General features: G+C 48.7%; 1 pseudogene; it reads left to right on the top strand.

The window, feature by feature from the left end:
- Positions 1-4,027: 4,027 nt before the first annotated feature.
- Positions 4,028-19,481, top strand: LOC132211117 (U2 small nuclear ribonucleoprotein auxiliary factor 35 kDa subunit-related protein 2-like; annotated as a pseudogene).
- The last annotated feature ends 635 nt before the right edge of the window (positions 19,482-20,116 follow it).

Raw genomic sequence — 20,116 nt, 5'->3', positions numbered from 1 at the left:
ATATTTAAAGTTTGGTTATTAAATTGTTATTAATAGATTGAATCATATAAAAATCCTTATAATTAATTTAAATGTTTTAATTATAAGGAAACACTAATTTTTCAAGGTAGAAGGACAATTAAATTAAATAACATGATTTATTAAAAGCGTTAATTATTACTTTAACTACTTGGAATACTGAGAATTACTAAATATTATTGCAAACGACTTGAGGGAGTAAAATTTTATTTTGGTGCTATTAATGGATTAATTCACTAAATTATTACAGTAATGGTAAATCATTTTTTATTAGTCTTATGTTCCCTTCTATGATATATACATGTCCCAAAATGTATACACACCTTTGAGTAATTATAAAGGCAGTACTATTAAAATACATTTCATTTTCAAAATTGAGCTATCAGTCCTCATTCATTATAACTTCTTCTTTTTTCCTTGAAAGAAGCTTGTCCAAGATTTCAGTATTCTAACCTGACCCCTTGTTAGTGTGTGAAATGTTGGCAAGAACGCTCACAACTCACTGGAAGGAAGCTCTTTGGTAGTCTGGCCTACAGGCTCTGGATCCAGTAAGACAAACAGGTTGCTAACAAAGTCTATAAATCCAGACCCCATTTCCTGACTTTAAAAAAGTCCATGCAAAAGTCTGAGTGATGTTTACAAATAAGAGCCTACGTCCCGCCATGCGCCCAGCTCCTGTCAGTCTGTGACAAATCGGCCGCGTGCAGGTGAGAAGTGGGCCCAGGGCCCCTCTCCTGCCATCGGCACTCCAGCAGGCAGGCAGGCCCGGTGTCTGACGGGGAGGCCCCGGAGGAGGGTGGGCTGACCGCTGGCCAACTGCACACGCAGGGCTGTTGCCACAGAACAGGCGACGCTCTGGATCAAATCTGACTGCACAGAGCGAGGGAATCGAGCTGTTAACAGGCTGAGTGTACAGTACAAGGAACAGGAAATGAGGGTCAGAAACTACGGAGTCGCAGCTGATGGGGCAGGGAGATGGCATTCAGGTGCCCAACCTGGCAGAGAAGTCCTGTGGACACCTGGAGAGGCTGCACCCGAGTGTCTGCTGTACACTGACCACCCCCACGCAGCGCACGGTTCTGGGGAAGCGCAATCTCCCGAAACGGAGCCAGTGTGGGCAGCCAGGCAGAGCCATGCGGGGCAGAGCGGGGCTCTCGGGCGGAAAGGGTCACGGGAGGATGAGGCAGCGCCAGCCGGAGACCTATGCACACTGGGCTCGGCTGGGTATCTGTCCGGGCACCTCGGATGAGAAATCAGCCTGTGGGGACTTTTCTCTCTCCCTTGACCAACACAAGAAGACAGGGAGGGAGGGCTGAACTAGTGGTAGAAGCAGGTGCCTTTGCTGGGAGCCTTTTAAAAAGACACAGATGTGTGGTGGCTGCTGGTGTCACCTGGGATCTACTGCCATAGATGGGTCAGGAGTAAAAAGAAGGCTGTTCATGGACGCTGAAGAGTCGAGAAAACATTGGGTAAGTCCTGAGCTGCTCAGCATGGGCTGTGCTATCCATCCTAAGATACTGAATGACTGAAATCTCTGGTCAGTCAGTGCCTTCCCTGGGCTGCCTCTGAGGGACCCTAAAAATATCTTTGGGGGGGCCTGGGGATGGCTTTAGATTCACCCTCCACTCCTCTCAGCACATGGTGTTCCAGGAAACAGGTTGGCAAGAAGGTCCAGGCTGAGAATTGCTGTGCAGGAGATGCTGGTTCAGGCGGGTCCAGTATTTTAGCCGTAAAGGTCTTTGCCGTAGACAACTTTGCCACAAGCAGTTTCGCCACCTAACTAATTGGCCACGGGAAATTTTGCCTAAAAAGGAGAAAAGCATGACTTTATTGCAAAATACAAAAGATTTGAATACATTTAAAGTGTGTGTAGATTCATAGCAATCCTGCTCAAATAACTGAATTTATTTGGGGGCTATACTTAAGCACTTGTGGTTGAAGTCTCCCGTTACATAGTATTATGCGCTGTTTTTGCATGTTGATGCGTTTCCTTTTCTTTTTCGCTAAAATTTCTTCCTCCATTAAGAGAGAGATCGGTTTCCAAATGCTAAGATGCGTGTTTGTAACAGCTTTGGATTGCGTTGCGGAAGCCCCTACACTGTTTGCTCTCGGCGTGCTGTCACATGGCCATTGATAAATGACCCTAAGGTCTCTGGGAAATGTGGACTAAGATTTATATCATATAAAAATGGAAGCACTTCATCAATGGAGAAATGAAACCAAACTGTCAACCAGTTATTTTATCTTTTTTTACAGCAATTGATTCATCGATGGAGAAATGAAAGCAAATAAGAAAAACCCCAACCTGTTATTTTATATTTTTTATGGCAGTCAATTCGTCAATGGAAAAATGAAACCAACCAACCAACCAACCAACCAAAGAAAAGCCCAAACTGTCAACGGTTATTTTATTTATTTATTTATTTATTTATTTATTTATTTATTTATTTATTTATTTATTACAGCAAGTGCTTGTGGCAACGCTGTCTGCGGCAAAGGTGCTACAGCAAAGGTGCCCAGAACTGCGATTTTGGAGCCAAGTAGATAATCTCATCTCCTTTGCATGAAGGGCGTGGCCCCTGGGGCAATCCTAAAGCAGAGAGGGATGTCAAGGCTCGGCCAGTTCACTGTGCAAGTCCTTGGCAGGGCAATCAATCCATCCAGCTGAGCAAACTGTTGACTTATAGCACCAAACCAAGCAAGTCGGGCCTTAATAGACTGATGCTGGTTGGCTGCTCCCTCTCTTGAATTTGGTTCTGTTCACAAAATACTGATTTAAGGCACTTTTGATTTTCCAAACTCCTCTCAAACCTGCATGAAGAGGTGGTATAACCTTGGCTTTAAGTAGGAAAGGCAAAGGGAACGAGGGGAGAGGCAGTGAGGATTTACTTCCAGGCCCCAGATAGTGTCCTCTTGGGGTGGGTGTTTCTAGAATACACCAGTGGCCTGGGGCTTTACAGATAGAGGCCTGCGTTTAAACTGGCATCAGCTAGGGGTGTCCGAGGAGTAGAAGGCGTGGTTCTTGCCCTCCTGGAGCATGTAGTCAACTAACAAATCAACAACAAACCATATCAGAAATATATAGAAATGTTTCCTTTTAAAAAAATTTTATTCTATTGCTTAAAGTATTACAACGAGTATTACATATGTCTCCTTTTTTCCCCACCTTGACCTTCCCCCCGCCTCCACCCCCCCCCCCCCCCCCCGCCAACCCTACCTGGCCTTCCCGCTGTAGTTTGACAGTCTGTTTGATTCTGCTCTGCCTCTGTATCTATTTTTGTTCATCAGTTTATAATGGTCTTTATTATCCATAAATGAGTGAGATAACATGGTATTTTTCTTTCACTGACTGGCTTATTTCACTTAGCATGCTCTCCAGTTCCATCCATGCTGTTGCAAATGGTAAGAATTCCTTCTTTTTTACAGCAGCGTAGTATTCCATTGTGTAGATGTACCACAGTTTTCTAATCCATTCATCTGCTGATGGCCACTTAGGCTGTTTCCAAATCTTAGCTATGGTGAATTGTGTTTCCTTTAATTGGCGTAAGAGGGACTATGAATGACTGGCCTGGACAGTCCAGGAAGGACTGAGGGCGGGAAGAGGAGATGCCAGAAAGAGAAGTAGGCTCACCTCGGCTGGGCCTCTGGGATGGGGTGGTGGGAGGTTGACTTAGGTTTTTGTTTTGTTTTGTTTATCCTCATCCCAGGATATTTTTTCAATTGATTTTTTAGAGAGAGTGGAAAGGAGGGAGGGAGGGAGAGAGAGAGAGAGAGAGAGAGAGAGAGAGGGAGAGAGAGAGAGATTTGAGAGAGACACATCAATTCGTTGTTTCCCCCATGCGCCCCCTACCGGGGCCAGGGATTGAATCTGCAACCCGAGTACTTGCCCTCAGATGTGATGGGGGAATCAAACCCGTGAGCCTTGGGTGTGCAGACTTACACTCTAACCACTTAGAACACTGGTCAGGGTTTGGCTTAGGTTTTAGAAATGGAAAGAGAGGCTGGCGACATGGTAGCGCCCCAGATGGTACTGCTTCCGAACAAACTGAGCCAAAATAGTACAGGGCTGCCCTGAAGAAGGAGAAAGGAAAGAAACGTCGGCAGGAACTCCGTCGATGGAGAAACTCAGGACTCTCACAGAAGGAGGAGAGAGCTTTTATTGAACAACAGCAAGAGAAGCTGTGGGAGGTAGAGAGGCAATGATTACATGAGGAGTGGTGGCTGTGGGAGCAGAGGCACAAGAAGAATACAGAATAAAGAAGGAAAAGAAAGAGGGAGCTGGAAAACAGCAGGAAGAACAGGAAAGTTAAAAGGAGAATGAGAACGGTAGAGAAAGAGAGAAGAAGAGGAGCCGAAGCTACAGGAAGGAATAGAGAGAAGGCTGGCATGGGCTGAAAATAAGCTGGAAAATTAGAGCAAATCCCAGAACCACCCACAGACTGATGAGTGATGGAGAAAGGTGGAGCTAACGGTCCATTCAGCAGTAAAATGGGAGCTGGCAGACTTGGAGCTAGGTGTTCATGTAAACACAGTTTCCCAACATCAAACCCCACCGTCCTTATCAGGAGCATGTTTCAGTGTTTGAATGGAAATGGAGCAGTGCTGAAGGGATGACTGTGTCCCAGGCACCAGCCTGGAGGGCGGAGAGGAGGAGACCTACCCTCGAAGACGTGCTCCCCGAGGTCCAGAACTTGGGGAAGGTGATCCAGTTCAAGATCAGCTGCAACGGAAACCTGTTCTGAGGGGCAAGGTATATGTTCAGTACCGATCGGGAGAAGAATGCCAAGTGGCCCTTTCTCTGTTTAACGGGTGATGGTATGCAGGACAGCAGCTCGTTCGAATTTCCTGCCCCGTGACCCCATGGAGAATGGCAATGTGTGAATTGTATGAAATACAGCAACACCCAAGAGCTTCCATATGGAGGTTGTTTCATAGATGGTGGAGGGGAGTAATGTGTCATGCAAGCATGCACGTGGCTATCTCCTGGGCGTTTGCGATTTCTGGCTTTCAACCTGAGCTGCAAATGCCAGGAAAACTCCCTGGAGACCAGGAAGCCCCGCTGGCCTACGCAAAAGCCTCTTGGCATGGGAGAGGGGTAAATACCTCTCATCCTTTGACTCCCGCGGAAGCAAAACCAGTGCAAAGTAAGTCTCAGTAGGTTACTCTGCACTTATCTTCATGCACTTGGGGTTGGTAGAATGGTTTCTACCTGCATCTACCTAGTCATACAGAGGCAGGGATACTTGGGAGAGAAGAGATCAGGGTTCTGAGAGTGCCCTTGTTGTTGGTCTCATTCCCTTATCACCACACACACACACACACACACACACACACACACACACGTGCAAAGATAGAAAGCTAGATCTCTAGATCTGAGAGTATGGGCTGACTTCAACCAGAAAATGACAACAGGTCCCCTGAGAGGAAATCTGTCAAGGGCAGGAGTTGAGGTTTTACTGGCTGCGCCTTGGGAACTGTGGCATGTTCTGTGGTGGGTTAGCAGGTGGTCCACAATACGTTAGCTCGCATGTGGTGAAGAAAACCCCATCCACATCTGATGGGTTGGAGTGGCCCTGTTCAGCGACTAGAGTGTGTCACAGGTTACATGGCCACAGATGTGGGAGTGGAAGGAGGTATGCCCTGAGCCTTAAGTAGTATTTTATGCAGCCTGAAGGCAGTGGTAGAATCTAGGCTGAAGCTAGGCAGCTGGGCGAGCCCTGTTTGAGTAAGTGTGACCTTGAACACTGCTCCTGTCTCCACAGGCCCCTCCCTGTCTTTCTGGGCAGGGATGGTGCCTGAGTAACTGAATCCCCAAGGAAGAGCTGATAGGGGCAGCCTCAAGGGGCCCCTCTGGGGTGGCTCCCTGGCAGGGCGAGGGACTCTAAAAAACCAGGCAAAGACTAGGGATCCTTGTAGGAAATTGTGTGGAGGTTGAAACTGCTGGGCTTTGAGACGCTCATACAATTGCTTATTTGTAATTGTTGCCTTTAAATACCAAGTAGATCTGGTACATTCTCAGTGTCACTGAGTTATCAACAGCTCCTCACCACCCTGGAGAAGGCACACAGGACTGTAGCATGTCTAACAGCTCATGATGCTTGTATCTCCAGGGGGCTTCCTTCTAAATTACAGGCTGTCATCTGAAGTATGTGGGACATTTGGTATTGGACTTAGCAGGTGATACATGTCATGTGTTAATTGAGCCTGGGGAGTAAAAGAAAATAGATCTAAATACAAACATGGGGGAAAGGCTTCCCAACATGAAACTGATGAGTATGAACTGCTTACCAATAACTTCCAACCAGTTGTTAAGCTGATTGCAATAATTCATTTAAGAACATAAAGTCAACTTTCTCTGAATTTGTATTGCCCATATTTGCTGCTGTCATCCTCAGTCACAGCTGTCAATCACTTTGAAAGCCAAGATGTAAGAACCGTTCAGGGCCTCTCTGATCTCTCCCTGGAGGACAATTGCTCCTTCTAGAGTGTTCTCTGAGGCTGTGCTAGGACTGGTGTTAAAATGGTCCTGAAATGAAGTCCTGCCCCTTCCTCTGGGAAAGACTATTCCATGGCTAGAGCTTATCACAAAGACAAGTTCCCCTTGATATTCTTTTCCAACTTTCTGTTCTAAATGGCATCCTGGCAATCATTAATCACAATGAATAGCAAGTTATAATTAATAGAGGCCCAAATCATTCAAGTGGAAGATTACTCTTTTGAATTCTTGTATATTTCTTGGAAGATGTCCTTGAGTTAATTATTTAGTATTTGGGATTTTTTTTTTCTTTTAGCCACAGTCTTGTTTCCAGAAAGAACAAATTGGTCACAGTACTGTAGGGGAAGAGGGGATTATGTATAATGTATGCAGGAGACAGATGTTAAAAATAAAAACAGGGCTCTGGGGGGTTTGCTGCTTCCCCCTGCTGGCTTTTTAGAACAAAAAGGAAAGCTATCTGGGCTCCAAGCAGGGGCAGATCCCAAGGATGCTTCTAGGGCACCAATGAAATACAAGCCAAGAGAGATGGGACCATTGTCAGGTTCCCTTCAACGTGGGACACAGCGGGTGAGGAGAAGAGGAGGTTTTCAAGCATATGGAAGGGTTTGGCGGCTGCAGGTTCCTTGAGGCCTGCCATTTAGTACACTGGGGGTCCTATCTTTTAGATGGAGCCATCCTGTGCCCCCAGGAATAAAAAACCACATCCACGTTGGGAACACGGGACATCAAGAGCTAAACTGGAATATGGAGGCAACCATTCATCAGTGAGACACGAAAGAGTGCAAATTAGAACCATACAGCTACAGGGTCGCTGGTTCTGTGCCCGAGGGGGAGGGGCAGGGAGTGTGGAAGTTTCCAGAGTCTCCACACTGGCCTCCCCGATCCCTGACCTGCTGGCATCGCCTTGGCAACTCAGACAGCTTGGGATCATGTTCCCAGGTACAATTGATATTGATGTCCTACATTATCTTGTTGGTCTCATTCGTGCCACTTGTTTTTAAAAGGGACACAGCTGTGTACTTATTCTCTAGACTCAGCAACTACTCGGTTACAAAGCTCCAGAGAGGAGTCCTAATGCATCCGGCTCCCGGCAGTTTTCAGCATCACTCTGGAGTTGGGTTACAATGCCTGGGTCCCATTCCTGCTGACCTCGCTTCACCCTACTGGCCTTGGGGAAGCCCGATTCCCAGGCTCTTCATTGTGAAGGATTCTGATGGAGAAATGGAGCAGCTTGGGTATTCAGACTGGAATCCTGCACTATGCAAGAGTGGGGAAGGAATGGTGCTTAAGACAAATTTTCACATTCATTCATTCATTCCCTCCTTCACTCCCTCATCAGGCATTAACATAATTAGAAATGCAATTTACTGCAAAGTTCATGTGGCTTTTAAAGACAATTATTCCACAGCACTCAATCTTTCCACATTGAAATACATTGTTAGCAAAGATACCCCACTTCTCCTGCCCCCCCCCAAACCATACATAATTTTAACGTGGCTTTGCAGCTTTCTCCTTGAGAGAAGGAATCTCTTCTCCTGTGTAGAATCTGGGCTGGTCGTGTGACTTGCTTCCACCAGTAGAAGGTGGCAGAAATGAGGGCGTGCCAGTCCAGAGCCTGGGCCTCAAGAAGCCTTGAGCATTTCCGCTCTCTCTTTAAAACCTTGCCACCTTGACCAGAAGCCCAGGTGGTGACAAGAAGCCCTCTGCATGCAGCCCCGCTCCCCCAGCTTGAGGACATCCTAGATAATCTTACAGCCTGCTGACCTCCAGACTTAGGTGAGAGCCTGTCAAGGGGAGGAGAGCTGCCTGCTTCACCTACAGCTCATGTCAGTGTGTGAGCCCAGCGGAGGCCAGGTTTCCCAGCCTACCTGTAGGCTCGGAACCAATAATCAGTGTTTACTATTTTAAGCTACTGGGTTTCAGGATGGTTTGTTACACAGCAATTGCTAAGACACGCACACACACACAGCAGGAATAGTTTATATATGCATCAACACTTCAGTTGGCAAATAGAACCAAGACCCACATTTCCCATCAGGTATTCCAAATGCATTCTTAGCAATGAGCAGACAAGGCAGATTCTGTCCACCAAGCCTGGAAGAATTGATTGTTACTAGGAATTTCAAAGATGCTCATCAGCCAAGGCCATGGGAGGTAAAGACAGTTGTGGTATGATTCCTGAGAAACCAATCCACTTTGGATAGCCCCAACAGGGCTGGTTCCAACAGTGGCCAGACTTCCAGAAGGGTGGGGAGTTGCTATGACAACCAGCACACTCTCATTGTGCGCCTATTGCTGTTTTTGGGGGCAGCATCCATCAGACACACCTTCCGTCCTGTTGGCAGCGTTTCCCCCCACCCCACTGCCCACCTCTGTGGTCTGCAGACCTGTTCATATAGCACAGGGAGCCACCTAAGACTCAGGGTTTGCAGGCCCTGTGGAGAGGAGCTGGGTCTCCAGTGCTTTAGGACCATGAGGCCTGCCAAGTGGACTTGGAGCTGCAGACGGGCTGGCTCCTACTTTTGCACAGGAGCTTATGGCAGCTCAGGGCAGGTGAAGGGGCTCAGGAAAGCACCGCAAGAGAGGCTGGCCCTGTCCTCACAGAGGGGGCGCTCTCCTTCCGGCTCCTGCTCCTGGACTGTGCTCTAACACAGGCCTAGGCAGAAAGGAAGCAGGGCCCGACAATTTGGGAGGTGAGCCACAAGGTTCCTGCCTTCTCCAAACCCTGCTGCAGCCTGCTCTTCTCTCCCCTAGGCCTGGAATTCACCATTAGGGTCACAAGTTGGTCTTTTGTAATAATTACAGTGCGTGTATTATCTCATTTGTATTTTTCTCACCCGTGTGAGGCTGGTGATATTATTCCCACTTTTGAGGAGGACATTGAGGGATAGGTACGTTGATTAAGCTGCTTGAGGTCCTGCTTTCTGTGACAGAACAGGGCTTTGAACCCAAGTTGCCTGGTTTGAAGGGAGCAGCTATCACCCACTGTGCCACAACCGCTCAGACAATCAAGGGGAGGGGCTGCCTTTGAAGGTCCATTGTATAAAAGGACAGCTGTGAGCCATAGCCAGCCAGAGGGAGCGGGGCAGAGAGCTACACGAAGTCATTTAAGTCAATGTCACCTCGTAGTGAAAGGAGATGAGGCCCCTGAAATGTTCAGGATCAGGGTGGGAGCACAGGGTGGTTCGGACATCAGTCAGGTGCCCTTGTTCAGCTCCCACAGCACCTTGCACGCCTCATTCTCCTAGGTGTCATGTCCTAACCCCATTGCTGACTTTCTGGCCTCCTGTGAGAGCCCTGTGAACTACTAGAGATGAGGGCTTACGGTGGGGGCACTCAATGACTGTGGGTCCACACGCCTGGGTCAGGGGAGGCCTGGCCGAGGGGCTGGCACGTCAGGCAAGGTAGGTCCGGTTTTGCCTAAAATGGCACCTAGCCTGGCTGGCTGGCTGAGTTCCCCCCACTCTTAAGGATAATGCAAGGTCTCTAAGAAGAAGACAGCTCACTCTCGAGGAGTTCAGAGTAAGGGGAGACCCCTTTGGGTGGCAGCACAGAGAGAAGGCCATGTAGAGGTGGGGCTTTGGCCTGGTCCTTGAGAGCAAGAGAGCATCATTATCCATCCCTTGCAACCAACCTACCACCATCTGGTAGCGAGGCCTGCTGGCTAGGGCGCTGTGGACGAGAGTGTGAGAGAGACTCGCTGCTGGTACAAGTTCCTCTCCCTTCAAAGAAATGTTCAGAACAGAGGGCTCGCCATGTGGCTGTGGTGCCAAGAAATGGAGACATCATAGCCATTTCTGCCGATGGAGGTGGGCCAGGTAGGGAGGCTCCTCGTGTGCTGAAGCAGTGGGAGGGGCACTGGGGCCATCCCCAAAGGCTGGCAGTGCTGGGACCGGGCAGCCCCAGGGCCAGGTGTGGGCCCAAACCTGGAGCAGGGATTCCTCCACGTGGTTCTCGGCCCGCCTGCCTCAGGTTCCCATGGAGGGCTTGTTAGACACACAAATCCCTGGATCCCCCAAATCTCCCGCCTCGGAATGAAGGGGGCTGGGCCTTGTTTACCAGAGTCTCCTGGAGATGCTGCCAGCACACTCAGCTGGAGAACCGCTGCCTGGAATAGACCTGACCCAGCCCTGCCAGGCAGCAGGCAGCCTTGCATGGAGGCTCTAAGGCCAGGTGGGCAAGCACAGTGCTCCTTTGGTCTTTTATTTTTTAAATATATTTGTGTTGATTTTAGAGAGGAAGGGAGAGGAGAAGAGAACTAGAAGCATCAATGATGAGAGAGAATCATTGATCGGCTGCCTCCTGCATGCCCCGTATTGGCGACTGAGCCCACAGCCAGGGAATGTACCCTGACTGGGAATTGAACCGTGACCTCCTGGTTTATAGGTCAATGCTCAATCACTGAGCCACGCCAGCTGGGCACTCCCTTGGTCTTTATAGTGCCCTGTTCTCCACACATTCCCTCCGCTACACAATGGGCTTCCAAACATATCTGCCCACCAGAATTGCATAGGAAGATCTTTCTGAAATATTGATTTTAAGCCACCATCCTTAACCAGCTAAAATAGGGTCTCAGAGGGTGGGGCCCAAGTACCTCCATGTGGACTTCGGTGCTCAATCAAGTGAGGGGACCACTGGGCTCTGCCTTCTCTGGGTCACACACAGGTGACACCAACAGGTGACCTATCTTCAAAGACCATAGTCCATCACAATTATTTCAGTGTATTTATTCAAGGTCTGAATTTTTTTCTTTTTAATTCGGGGCGGGGGTGGGGGTGGGTGGGTGGGGCTCTGAGCCAACTAATTTTTGAGTTTTTGGAAACCAGAGGGAGAACAATGAACGTGAGCTTGTAGGAGGCAAACTGAAACAACACACCATCTGCAACAAAATCAGCATAAATTCTCCAAATGGCATCAGGCTGCCAAGACAACTCTCCCAGGCTCCGCTGTCTGCCTCAGCAGTGCACAGGCCCTGAAGAGGTTCAATTATCCTCCACACATGTGTTCTCAGGGCGCCCAGCAAGGGAAGGGACTGAAATGTTTAATAATCAAGTTTAGAATAAGTCAGAACTCAGCTTGCATTTCTTCTATAGCTTTGATTGCTAATAATTAGCCTATAACTCAATTGTGATACTTGCATTTTAATCTGATTGAAAAATAACTGATAGATGGCCTCATTATCATGGACACACATCACATTTAGATATCCATTCATTCATTCGACAAGTATTTGTCCACTATGTGTGAAGCATTGGACAAGCCATATGGCTTCTGCTGTTGAGTTACTTATGGGAAGGAAGGTGTAATATGGGAGAGGGACTACAAATTAAAAAGTTTAAGGGAGATGTGATTCAGCTGGGGGGCGGAACGGAAATAGGGACCTTTTAGGGAGGAGATGGAATTTGAGTGTGGCCTTGGGAAATAGGTTGGATTTACAGATGCATAGCTTAACAGCCTGGGGAGGAGGAATGACAACATGAAAAAAACCACAGAAGTAGGTGGGTATGCAATAGGTTTAGGAACAGTGCAGTGTTCTGCTGTTTCTTTAGCAAGAGATTGGGGAGCTCTAATGCTAAAGAGATGGCGATGTCGGGTTATAGGATGGCAGGCCTAGAAATGGGGTGCTCATGAAAGACATGACCAACTGATCCTGGAAATCTTTTCCATTCACTCTGCATACAGTCTTAGAGTCCTTTTCCACACTGTACTCCACACAGCCACCACTGGTCAATTAGCGTTGGCTCATTCCACACCCCTCTTTGCCCTTTTGAAGTCCAAGGAATCAGCATTTTATTTTGGAGACAATGACTGAAGGAAACAGCTCCCCTTGCCCCAGTTGAAGGGATGATACAATCAAACACGATCCTTTGGATGATTAATCTGACAACAGAGCCTGGAAAGGACTGGGATGGGGGCAAAGAGTAGTTAAGGCTGGAGACCAGTGAGGAGGTGGTTGCCAAAATTCAATAGGAAGTTGCAACAGCCACAGTTAGGGAAGTGGCAGTGATGATGGGGACATAAAGGAGAGGACAGAAGCAAGAGACCTTTTAAGGGTGGAATTGGCAGAACTGGAGGCTCATCTCATGGATACTGGGGGCCGCGAGGGGGGAGATCAGAGGGCTCCAATTCCGTAGCTGAGACTATGCTAGTTCCAGCAGAGGAAAGGCGCTCAGAAGGAGAAGCAGGCTGTGGCGGAGTGGAGGGTGAATTTAGTTCTAGCGTATTGAGTCTGAGAAGGTGGCTCCACATTCAGAAAGGCGTTCAGGAGAAGTTCAGAAATGTGGAACCACGGTCAGGGAAAAGGAGGAGCTAGAAATGTGCATTGGAGAATCATGCCTGCAGATGATGGTTGAAGGTAGAGGAGTAGATGAGATCTTGAAGGGAAAGCATGGAAAGGAAACAAGAGGAGGAGGGGAGGGAAGGGGAGAAGGCAGAACACAATAGCAACCTGTGCCTTGAAGCCATTGTAGAATGAGTTGTGTTTGTTTGTGTGTTTTTTATCCTCCTAAGTCTAATTGTTTCCAGCCTATTTGAAAACATCCCCTTTCATGTACTAAAAGCCTTTGGCGAATATAGCCTTCCTGACACTATCCCCAATCCCTCCGGTTCAGAAAATGATCTGAAGCCCACACGCCAGTGGATAGATACCAACGGCTGGTACCTGGGAACTCTTGGATTTTTGTTGCTGTGCAGATGCCTGACAGGTAAGCATATGTGGAGAGGTGCTAAGGACACTCCTGGATTCAGGGGCCTGGTGCCTTTTGCCTTAAAATGCCCCATCGGGGGCCCTGCAGTCTGGATGCAGAGCAGGGGTTTCCCAGGGCCAGCTCGCTGGGCTTCAAGAACACACAGCCTCTGCTCCCAGCCAGGGAAGCCGCTCACTCCAGTCCCTGCCAGACGAGCAGGGGGCTTTGTGGGATGGGAAGAGAGCGACTAGGCGGGAGCTTTTGCACAGGCACTTGCTGAAGCCTTACAGAGCATCTTCTTTGGCTCAAAGACTGAAATGGAGGCATCCAGCCAGGCCCCACCCTGAAACCTGACGGCTCCCAGAGCACAGACATGGAGTGCTGTGGGCCCTGTCTGCACATGCTCAGAGACCCCCCACCCTCACCCCGTATTTAACTAGTTTAAACACCTCGGTGGTTCGAGAACCAGGCTGCTGAAGCAAATAGCGAGATCATTCTGAGGGGATATGCTGGGAAAAACACTTTTATAAACGAGGTCATACTATGTAAATTCAGAGACAAAGGTAAACTCATATCGATGCCTGAATTGTCGTTAAAGCTCATCTTTTTGGCTATCTCTGTCGTACCTCTCACCATCCAGACTCCTCCTGTCCTCCATTCTGCGCTAAGCTTTCTGAGGGAAATCTCGCCCCTCTGCCCCTGCCATACCTGCCCCGCCCTCCTCCTGCTGGTCTCTTCACAGGGTCTGCCTGGGCCTCCCTTAAGCTCCTATGTCTCCTTGGCTGCAGCTCCCCTTTTGGCCAGGTGGGGCTTGTGCTCTGCCTGGAGTGGCTGTGGGTGGCCACTGCTTGGCTGGAGTCTGCTGTTGACATTCCTGCCCTTTCTTGCCAGAGGTGTTCACCACACTTATTTTGCCTTTGTCTTTGAATTAGCCACAGGCTTTGCCCTTCTTCTGATACATTCTAAAAAATATGTATTTTTTTTTATTGATTTCAGAGAGGAAAGGAGATAGAGAGATAGAAACATCAATGATGGGAGAAAATCATTGATCGGCTGCCTCCTGCACGCCCCCTACTGGGGATCAAGCCCTCAAGCTGGGCATGTGCCCTGACTGGGAATTGAACGGTGACCTCCTGGTTTATAGGTCGATGCTCAATCACTGAGCTACACCAGCTGGGCTGAAATAATATATTTTTACTCCTCCCTGATATCAACCTGGAAGGCCGGGGAGCATTGTGTGTGTGTGTGGGGGGGGTCAAGACTTGTATGCATATAAGCATAACCAATGGACACAAGACACTGGGGGGTAGGGGAGGCCAGGGAAAGGTCAAGGGGGAAAAAAGGAGACAAATGTAATACTCTTTGTAATACTTTAAGCAATAAAACAAAATTAAAAAAAAAAAGAACTAACACAGATGGCAGTTACTGGGTGCCAGGCAGTGTTCTAAGACCCTTACAAGCAGAACTGACTTTATCCTCACAATAACCCTATAAGGTTGAGGTAGGCACTATTATTATCCATTTCAGAGATGGAGAAGCTGAGGCACAGAAGTTAAATACCATGACCTTGAGCACTGTGCCTGGGCCATGGTAAGCCCGAGTTAACACTAGCTGCCGGGTTATTTCCATTATTGGTTCACGCTGCCTCCAACTCACTGTGATCTGAGGAAATGCCTCCTTCCTAAGCTGCTCCCTCATTTGTAAAATACGAATCATCCAGAGCTCGCTTCCAATGGTAATCTTCATGCTCTTTGCTCATCTCACTCCTGCTTTTTTGCAGAATGAGTTCTGTTTTCCCAGGAGTCTCTCTCTCCAGCTTTTCCTGGATTTTGCACAGAAGTAATTGCTTGACTGCTCTGGAAGCTTCAAGAAAACAACTTGCAAAAATGCCCTGGGGGCATTTCGTGGGCTCCCCTTCCCATCCCAGGGCTGCAGAGTCGCAGCTCCCTCAGTTGTCTCCAAGAGACTTCATTAAACCAGGCTGTGATACTAAATCGATGTTTTTCAACCTGAATTCCCCCTGGGAGAGGCGAGGGAAGAGACGGGAGAGGCCGGGGCAGGCCTCAATCACACTTCTCTGGTTTGATCTTGTACCTCCACCGCCTTGAGCAGACGGGGCTCCACCACCTGGGATTTGACCAGAACAGAGGTTAGAATCAAGGGCTCCCCCTTGGTCATCAAAAGGTTTCCTTCTGTTGGAAGAACCACAGTCACAGAGGGGGTGTTGGTTTCGCTTCCTGATCTGGTGCCATTTATAGGCGATTGAAGTTCGGAGCTCCCAGTCCCCCAGAGAAACAGGCAAGCCCATGGGCTGGTGGTGTGGGCTTAAGACCATGATGCAGGCAGGATGTCCTCTGATCCTGTTTTGTAAAGTCCAGGAAAAGGACACCATAGGGACTCTGGCCAGGGTGCTGAAGGACAGACTGTTAAGTGAGAAAACTGTCTGAATCCTGCAGAGCCCTTGCCAAGCAACACGGTGGAAGCCTGCTGGGTATTAATAGCAATAGCTAACATTTAAGGAGCAGTTACAACGTGCCAGCTGCTGTGCTAAGCACCATTTAATCCTCACAATGACCCTCTGAAGTAAGTCTTATTACTATTATCACCATCCACACTTTGAAGAAGGGGACACAGGTTATGAGAGGCTGAAACACTTGTCCAGTCACACAGCAATGCCAGCGCTGACACCAAAGCCCCATGCGCTCACCCCCTGCATTGCACTGCCTTCTTCCTGAGTCCTTGGTGCCAGGGACCCCCCAGTGGAGGTAAGGGGACCCTAGGGCAGCAGCTGAGAGGCTATTTCGACCCCACCTTTGGACTGAGTTTGCACCTCAGAGGACCTCAGTCCCAGGTCTGGGTCTTGGTGATGCAGAGTTGGAAGGTCTGTTCAGGGGTATCTGGCCTGGGGGAAAGAATTCCTACTGATCTCAAACCGGATTCAGGACACGGGCATGCGGATGTTAGCATTCAGGGTGACTCACAGCAGCCATCTGTATAGTAGTCCCTCCTGCAGACAGTCTGCTCAGGAGACCACCCGGCAGATAGGGATGTTGCTCAAGTGAACAACACCAGTGAGTAACTCTTCTCAAGAGAGCTTCCTGCCTGGCTTATTGGTGCTGGTCTTTGAAATTCAGGGCACCTTCTCTCTTGCTCATTATTGGTGATGTTCCAATACAATCTTACCTTCCAAATTTTATTTTCCAATATTCCCCCCCTTCGACCCCCAAATCTTCTGTCATCACAGTGCTGCTTTAAGAAAACCATGGTGGAATTTCTGAGATTAATTTTATTTTACAGCAAGACATGAAAATCCCTGTCTTCCAAAGAAGAAACAGAGAGAGGAGTAGATTGGGAGGCAGGACAGCTGGGTGAGCCACGAGGTGCCCCCACGAGTCAGCCAATGAGGGGTTAACGCATCCATTTTACTTCTTGGCTTGGAAGAAGCTCAGCATATGCTCCTGCCCGTGGGGCTGGGATGGGGGGACAATGAAGACCCCTGGATGGAGAGCATGGGAGGAAGGAGCGTGCCAGGTGATTGCCCACCTGGAGATCTGAGCTTCCAGATCTCATCAGAGCTTGAGGCACTATTTTCAATATTTCAGAAAAGCTCTTGAAAATTGTACAGATAATAATGTATCTGATAACAAAAATGTGAAGTTTCTTTGCCTTTGGCTAGAATTATATTATTAGCTCGGCATGGGAATACCGGTTATCTAATGCGAATCTGAAGTTGGCTGGCAGGCATCAGTATTTTGAATAAATATTAAGTAGGGAAAAGATAATCACATGCACGTGCCATTTACACCTGTCCTGTCACACAGCAGGTTGGAGGTGGCTGAATTACTGCTTGATTTTTTTTTTTAAATCCTTCACAACATTGGCCATTGTAGGGAAAGCCCAATGAAAGAAGTATGACGGGATGAAGGGTTGGGGGGGGGGGGCTCTTTGTGGTTTATTCTCTCATCTTAAAAGTAGTTGGAGGCCGAGGGTCAGCAGAGGACACCTAGAGGCCCCTTAGTAAGGGGGAGACTCGGGTTCAGCTTCATCGCTAGAGAAGCAAGTGGTGGCTCTGGTCTATAAGATACAGGTTTAGAAAGAAGTTGGGAGATTCCAGTTCTTGAGGATTTGAATTACTAAATAACTAAAGAATCTATGTGAACATGAAGCACACAATGGCTTTATCAGAGAGTAGAAAAAAATCGTCTTCACCCCCAAGTTGGAGGGGTATCTATGCAGCTGAACCCAAGTCTCCCCCTTGCTAAGGAGCCTCTGCTGACTCTCAGGCTCCACCTACCTTTGAGATGAGAGAAGAAACCACAAAGAGCTCCCGCCCCCGCCCCCAAGCCTCATATTTTATGCACTAGGGTTTTTCTACAATGGCCCAATGTTGTGAAAAGTATTCTACAATTTAAAAAAATCAAGCAGTAATCCAGCCACCTCCAATCTGCTGTGTAACAGGGCAGGAGTAACTGACAGGTGCATGTGATTATCTTTTTTTTCTTAATATTTATTGCAAATATAGAAGCCTGCCAGCCAGCTTTGCAGGTTAGCATTAGATAACCAGTGTTATCACACCGAGTGGCCGAGGATTTGATGCAGGGCCATAAAGACCTTATCATTTTGTAACCTTTACTATTTCAAAAATGCTTTAGCAGTCAACGCCACACACAACCCTCACATCAACCAGGGGAGGTAAGTGGGAAGATGTTAATATTCTCACGTGATAGGACCGCAACAGGTGTTTCTCAGAGGATTCCAGTGAGTTCTTATTGCTCCGTGGAGGGGTCTGAGGCTAACCCTGATAGCAGTAGGAAAGGCCATGCTGTAGGTTTCTTTGCTTAGCCGACTTCTTTATTTTTCCATCTGCTACCTGGGCCAGCCAAGGACTGGGGAGTCCCATGACCCTACATTCCTGTCTGCCAAGAGGATTGAAAAAAATAAAGCCACCTGGCTAAATAAAGCAGCCAGCACACAGGAGAACTGGGAGTCATCAACTAGAGAGCAACCTCCTTTTGCCTCACTGATCCCAGCTGCTTTTGTTTTGCTGGTTTGTCTCTGTGCCACTAGACTTTCTGTTTCCTTCCTGCTCACCTTAAGCTCTAATTCTGGGTTCACACAGGTGGTCAGCTTCTATTCAGAGCCTCATTTCCCTTCTCGGCCAGGACACAGGGCTGACCTGGAGGCTGGGATTGACCTCTGGAGCCCGCGTGTTCGGCTCTGCCACCCACCGGGCAGAAACCCACATCACCAGCCCAGAGGAGGATTTTAGCTCTTCCTTTAGGTCGGCTGCCAAATCTTAATCCCAGGCCCCTACACACGAACACCCTCCTGGGAGGCCAAGGAAGGAATCGCTTCATTTCCAGGCAGCCAAGTGGATAGAAGGAGAGAAGCATCTGCTTTGGAAATGCATTTCTCACAGCAAATACCATTTGTGTGATTGCACCTGCAAATATCACCATGGTATTTGCTGAGTTAAATAGAAGGCCTTTGCTTGCCTGGCCTTCACTTTGCTCCAGCCCCAAGATGTTCCTGGAACCTGGGAGCTCACCTTGGGGAGGGACTCTTCCCTCAGCTCTGCCCTCTGAGGGCAAGATGGTCCCTTCTTGCCCTGGGAGAACATGTCTCTTACAGGCACAGAATCCAGGTTTTAAGCTAATTCTGAGCTGGGTAGTCCTGATCTGCCATGGAAACAATGACAATGACCCTTAAAGTTTCTACTTTTTTTTTGCCTTGCGTAAGCCTACAACATAGGAGATGATAGGCTCTTTTAATGTATGTTTCATTGTATGACTTAGCACTATACCACTTGTGTAAGCTTTCTCCTTTGTCTTCTTTGTCTTGGTATTTTTGCAGATGTGTGTTCTCTCTCCCAAAGGATGACAGCTTCTGGCAGAGACTATGTCTTTTACAATGCTGAGTCACCTATGCATGTGGATATGCTATGCTTAGGTGTGTGTGCACATATGCCTATATAAGATCATCTATCTAATAATAGGATAATATGCAAATTGGTCAGGATGCCATCACGTAATGACTGATCAGCAGGCTGCGTCCCACCCCCTGCGCTGGCCCAGAGACATGGCTCGTGTCCCCAACTCTGGCAATGGGCCCTGGGACATGAGGCTCTTGTCCCCGCAGCCAGCAACGGGCCCCAGGACATGAGGCTTGTGTCCCTGCGCCCAGAAACAGGCTGGGATGTGAGGCTCGTGTCCCTGCCCCCTGTGCCAGCCCAAAGACATGAGGCTTGTGTCCCCACCCCGGGCAATGGGCCCCAGATGTGAGGCTCGCATCCCCGCCCCCATACTGGCTTGGGGACTTGAAGCTCATGTCTCCGACCCTGACAATGGGCCCAGGGATGTGGGGCTCGCATCCCCGCCCTCCCTACACCAGCCGGGTGGTCCGCAGGCACACGGAAAGGCCCCTCCACCACGGGCCCAGCCAGGGGTCTGCAGGTACATGGAGGTCCACATCCCTCCGCGGCGGCCCAGCCCGGGGGTCCACAGGCCTCCCCCGGCTCTGGCCTACATCTTTGGGGCAATCCATCAAGGAGCCCTGGATGGGTGGGCGGGGCCTACCTCTTTGGGGCGATGGATCACGGGGCTCCCGCACTGTGACAAGGCACGGGCCAGGCTGGGGGACCCCTCCCACCTCGAGTGCATGAATTTCATGCACCAGGCCACTAGTATGAGCATAAAGAAGTATATGGAAAAGTACATATTAAATTGTTAATGTGGATTATCTGGGCTAGGGGTGGCTAATATGGATAAAAGAAGAAGAATAGGAGGATGGTTAAACAAATGAAAAGGACAAAAAAGACTATACCTAAAAAAACACATTCCTGGCACATCAGTTCAACTTTGGGGGGAGGGGGGGAGGTGGGGAGAGAGCCAAAATGATGAATCAGCAGACCACATTT

Source organism: Myotis daubentonii, chromosome 1 (genome assembly GCF_963259705.1).
Source record: "Myotis daubentonii chromosome 1, mMyoDau2.1, whole genome shotgun sequence".
NCBI lineage: Eukaryota > Metazoa > Chordata > Mammalia > Chiroptera > Vespertilionidae > Myotis > Myotis daubentonii.
This window is presented reverse-complemented; position numbering and strand designations above follow the sequence as displayed.